General features: G+C 38.8%; 1 pseudogene; it reads left to right on the top strand.

The window, feature by feature from the left end:
• The first annotated feature begins 5,124 nt into the window (after positions 1-5,124).
• Positions 5,125-5,400, top strand: LOC142460892 (10 kDa heat shock protein, mitochondrial pseudogene; annotated as a pseudogene).
• The last annotated feature ends 318 nt before the right edge of the window (positions 5,401-5,718 follow it).

Raw genomic sequence — 5,718 nt, 5'->3', positions numbered from 1 at the left:
AACCCCCTTTACAATTAAAAAAATAGATTCCTTATTGAACTGTGCTATATTAATAAACGGTCTGTAGTACAGAGATAGTGTCACTATTAGTTAGAGCCAACTCAATGGCAATCAACAAAATGACAACATGATGCTTAGTGTAACGGTGTCAATTATTTCCAGTCAATAAGATAATAATTTAGCAACATAAGCAGACCTTGAAAATGAGATTGAGGATTGCATAAACAAAGACATGTTTTCTGTAAGGAATGTGATACTGGTATATGTGGGGAAGATTATGCAAGATGAGGTTAAAAATGTTGCTGCAATGCCATAGATATTTGTATTAAATGAAAATATCAAAATGTGAAGCCGTTGGATCTCAACAGAACCCCCCTCTAGTTCTGACAAGTTCTCTGTCTACAGTTCTGATGGTGCTGTTTCTATCTCTCTAGGGAAGTACTCTGTACTATTCGACTCCTACCAGTTCAAAGTGGCAGTTTTTGTATTTCTGAGGAACTCAGCTCCTACTCCTTTTAAATACCTTGTGTTTTGCAAACAATCACACTAAAAATCTGAAGAGCAAGATCAGGGCTGAAGGGTGGATGGGCTAAGGTCAAACAACATCCCTCTTTAACCATGTCAGTAGAATAAGTAGGTGCATAAGTTTCTGAGATGAGCTCTCTGGTTTGAAGATAACTGGACCAGCAGATTCATTAGGAAATCACAGTTTGTATTGGACTGTGCTTATATCATATTAATCCTTCCAAGACTCTTTGCTAGTTAGGGTTAATTTATTAAAATTGCTTTAACTAGTTTCCACCTTGCATAAGAGCTAGCTGATCTTCACACAGTGTTTTTGCCCTCCATGGAGATGAATGTTTGTTGAGGCTATATTGGTCCAGGGAAAAGTACTGTGGTATGTGTAATGTAAGTATCATCACAACTCAATTCCAATGATTATAAACACCAGGAAGTCACTGCGTAACAGAGAGTTCACTGAACGAAGAATGACTCAGTTATCAAATATCTGCGTTAGAGTTTAGAATCCATATCATGCAACTTAAAAGAATCCCATGTCTCTTCCATCTCCAGGGAAGGTCCATAGCAAGCAAGATTACATGTAGAGTTGTGGGCTCAATAAAATAGCGATTACTTTATAGCCCAGAAAAGTGTTGAGGAATTGTGCCCAGATATAGATGAATTGAGAACTTTTAAATTCTGAATCTCTCTCCGTGGCCAGCCAGCAGTACCGAGCACTCATCTCAACTAAAGACATTTAGCAACTTTATCTTGGACATTAGTAATAAATTTATTTCAATTTAGCTAAGCAAAGGGTCAGTTATCTTTCTGTATTTGCAGGTTTTTTTTTAACTGATTGCCTGTGATGTATCACATTCTAGTTTAATGGTTATTCAAAATCAAATTAAAAAAATTGTAGAGTACGCAATATAATTAAACACTAAATCAACTAAAAAGAGTGGTGAAACTGAAGTCTATGTCAGTGGGTTATTTGGGGGATGTGTGTATAGATTAAATAAAATGAAGATTGCAATGTTTTCTAACCACAGGGGGAAAATATAGAAACCATTTACTTTTACTCAAAGTATTCAAGTGTAAATTGTATTTCTTACATTATAAATTATATTCCTTAGTCAATGATAAATTACTCAATTTCTTTATTAATAGCAATTTTCTTCATTAGTTGGAAGATCTCACATAATCTTCACTTAATATGGACAGATGCCATTACATACACAAACCCAACCAGATCCCCTGCCATCAAGCTGATGCCAACATATATTTGTACATATATAAACCTATGGTATATAACTATATATAAATAAATTTCAATAGAATGACATTTATCTATATATAAAGCTATATTATAACTATATATACACATAACTATAGATACACATATATGGTTTTACTAGGATGAAAATGTCTTTTGAAAAAAATCCATTTCCTTCTAAATCCATTTTATGTACTTTTTGAAAGCTATGCCCCTCCCACTCCCTTTATGTGCCACCCGCCAAGTAAGTACAGGTAGATTATGAGCAATATCACTTCTCTCTGGTTCTTTCAGAGGAATGTGTAGGTGTCTTGGGCTGAATCAGGGGCGCTGATGGTGTAGTGGATATGAGTGGCACTGCTAACCACAAGGGGTGCAGTTGGAAACTACGGGCCACTCTGCGAGAGAAAGAGAAGACTTTCTAGTCCTTGAAAGAGTTACAGTAAAAGGAAGTTCACAGGTGCAGTTTCACCCTTTTCTCTAGGGTTGCCTTCAGTCAGATTTGCTCAATGGCCATGAATTGGTTTTGTCTTGGCAGGCTCGGTCATACAGAGAAACAGAAGCAGGGAAACATGTATGTATATACACAGAGAGGTTGTATCCACTCTAGATGGCTCACACAGTGTAGAGGTGGGAAATTCCCAAGTCTGTAGGTCAGATGTTCGATTAGAAGCTTCTTCTGACTCACGTAACTGCAGGGATGGATGACCGCAATATTGACAGTTCAGAAGGCAAGAATCAAAAATCGGCTGAGTAAATTACAGGGTATTGAGGACATCTGGGATAGCAGATAATCCAATAATTAGGAGGTTAGATGAGCAGCCTGGTGCAGGACCCAGATGCAGCCAAAAGCCAGCAAGCTTTTCAAATGATGCCCACTTATATGAGAAGTAGACCATACTCCAGTGGAAATCTCCTTATGGGGGATGTCTTAACTGCCCAAACACCCAGATTCCTGACCTAGGTGATCAAAAACAGGTTCCAATGGTTCTCTTTTAGTATCACATTAGTCTTTCCAATGATCAAAAGGCCAAATGTGCAGCAAGTGTAACTAATTTGTGATGAAGAAGTTGCTAATTGTGATGAAGAATAAGCCGTGCTGGTTGTCATCCCACAGCTTCTCAGGGCTTCTGTCATTCGTGTTCCATGAATCAAATATATTTATGAGATGTTCTTGAAATTCAGGAGAGAGATACTCAATATTGTATTTTGGCTCGAATGGACTTCATTGAATTTTATTCAAGGTGAACTTACTGGTCCATATGCGCTATTGATGGTTTGTTCCACAGTCAGTTCCTGAGTTGACATCAAGAATAAATATCAAAAAGAAAGATCCTTTAAGAGATAGAAAAGTAAGAAAAGGCTACAGTGGATATTGGAAAGGAACCTTTTAGCATCCATAAAGCTGAAAGAAAGGAAGAAAAAAACCTCAAGCATTGAGTTGCAATAATGAAAGGGTCTATCGTCAAATTATTGAACAATAAGGAGTATTTAAAGACTACAGACTCAGTACAGCACATGACCAAGAAGCAACAGTAGCGAACGGAGAAATCCCAGCTACATTTAAGTCATTTGCTAAAAATAAGGCTGCAGGAATTATCGTTATAGCAACTGATTTATCTCAATGCCCTTGATGAAGCACTGGAAGCATTCACTACTCTGTGCCAAGAAATTTGGAAGACGGGTGCCTGGGCAATGAAGAAAGGCGACACAGGAAGCTATGGACAGTTCTGAATCACATCACATGCCAGCAGCATTTGCTGAAGAACGTTCAACAATGGTTGAAGTGTTCCATTGAAAGAGAGTTGTCAGGAATGACGCGAGATCCAGAGGAAGTGGAGCATGGGATTTCATTGTCACATTAGCTAGATCTTGGCTCAAATTAGGAAATACCAGGAAAAATATTTGGGTTTTATTGATTATGCAAAAGTATTCAATTGCATGGGTTATAGTACTGAGAAAACACGAATATTGAGAACACTGGGGTTTCTAGAATATTTCATTGTGTTCTTATAGAATCTGCCCATGGAACACGAGGCCATCCTTCAAAATAAGCAGGGGTGATCCATGGTTTAAAACCAGGAAAGTGTGTTCTTGGTTTGTAGTTGTTTTCACTACACTCACTCAGTCTGCATGCTGAGAAAATAATCTGAGAACGGGATGATGTGAATAAGAATGTGGCATTAGAATAAAGGAAGGTTTATTAATGACCTTCCACATGTGGATTAGGCTGGATGCTCAATGTGAAAAGGACTTGAAGCACTTACTTCTGAAGATAAAGGATTGTAGCACTCAGTATGAATTGCAACTTCATGTAAGGAATACCCAAATTCTCACAAACAGACCAGTAGGTCATATCAGGATAAATGGAGAAAAGATCGAAACAGTCAAGGATGTTGTCTTACTTGGAAACACAATCAATGTTCGAGGAAGCAGCAGTCAAGAAATCAAACAGTGTGAGGCATTGGGCAAATCTGCCACAGAAATACGTTTAAAGCAAAGGTATGTGTGGTCTCACTCTGGTTACTAAGCTTCCTGACCCAACCATGGTATTTTTCATCACCTCTTATTTGTGTGAAAGATTGAGCTTGGATAAGGAGGACTTAAGAATAATTGAGGCATTTGTACTGTGGTGCCAGTGAAGACTATTGAAAGCACCAGGGAATGTCAAAAGACCAAATAGGTATTGGATGAGGTACATCAAGGTAGTTCTTAGAGACAAGAATGTCAAGACTTAGTGCCCAGTACTTGGGAGATGCTATCATGTCCAGATGCTTGGTAAAGTGGAGGGGCAGCGACAAAGACAAAGAGGAAGTCTCTTGACCAGATGGACTGGGGAGGTGGCTGCAACAATGGGATCACACACAGCACCATCTGTGAGGATGGCTCAGGATAGACAGTGCTTCACTCTATATTACATCAAACAGCTGAGTCAGAGGTGACTTGAAGGCACAGAAGAATATCAACATGTTGGTTGCTTCAAGTAAGTCTTTTTAATCCTGGTGGTGCTGTCTACTAGGAGTTAAGCTTTGATGGGTTAGTAGCTTAAACATAGTCCATGGAGAAAGATGAGGCTGTCTACTCTCATAAACATTGTCTCAGGACTTTTCAGATCATAAATATGCATTGAGATAAAAATCAATGGCAGTTTGCTGTTGTTGTTTGTTTTGAAGGATTGTCTCTGTTATTTGACGGTGAGGGAAATGTGCATACAATGGTAGAGCAAATAGGAGTTGTCCATAAACTGTTATAACCTGGGACTGATCGTCTGTTTGTGAGTCACTATAAGATTTACTTTATGGGCAGCGGCGCAGCGTGAGACGAGGACTTGCAGCAGCCACCCAAGCGTCATGGCAGGACAGGCATTTCGAAAGTTTCTTCCCCTCTTTGACCGAGTATTGGTGGAAAGGAGTGCCGCTGAAACTGTAACCAAAGGAGGCATGATGCTTCCAGAAAAATCGCTAGGAAAAGTCCTGCAAGCAACAGTCGTAGCTCTTGGGTCCGGCTCGAAAGGAAAGGGTGGAGAGATTGAACCAGTGGGTGTGAAAGTTGGAGGTAAAGTTCTTCTCCCTGAATATGGAGGTACCAAAGTAGTTCTAGATGATAAGGATTATTTCTTATTTTGAGATGGTGACATTCTTGGGAAGTATGTGGATTAGAGGAAGCCACTGTTGAAATGGCATCATGTCAAGCTGCCCATTCCACTGAAGTTCTGAAATCTGTCATCATGAAAATAATCTCCATCTCTCTCTTTTATAATAAACTCATGATAAGCGGTGTTGCTAAATTTCTGTTTTTCTGTTTTAAAAAATTTCCAAATAAAAATATGCAGACCAGTGGTTCAATTTTGTTTGGTGATGAAAGTGATTTTAGGGTTCTCTTAAGTAGTTTATGTCCCTCTTCCTCTACAAGGATTTTGTGGGAAAGTGGTTTTCTGGATAGAT

This window comes from Tenrec ecaudatus, chromosome 11 (assembly GCF_050624435.1).
Source record: "Tenrec ecaudatus isolate mTenEca1 chromosome 11, mTenEca1.hap1, whole genome shotgun sequence".
In the NCBI taxonomy this organism is placed as follows: Eukaryota; Metazoa; Chordata; class Mammalia; order Afrosoricida; family Tenrecidae; genus Tenrec; species Tenrec ecaudatus.
The sequence above is the reverse complement of the archived record's forward strand: the minus strand, read 5'-3'. Positions and strand labels throughout refer to the sequence as shown.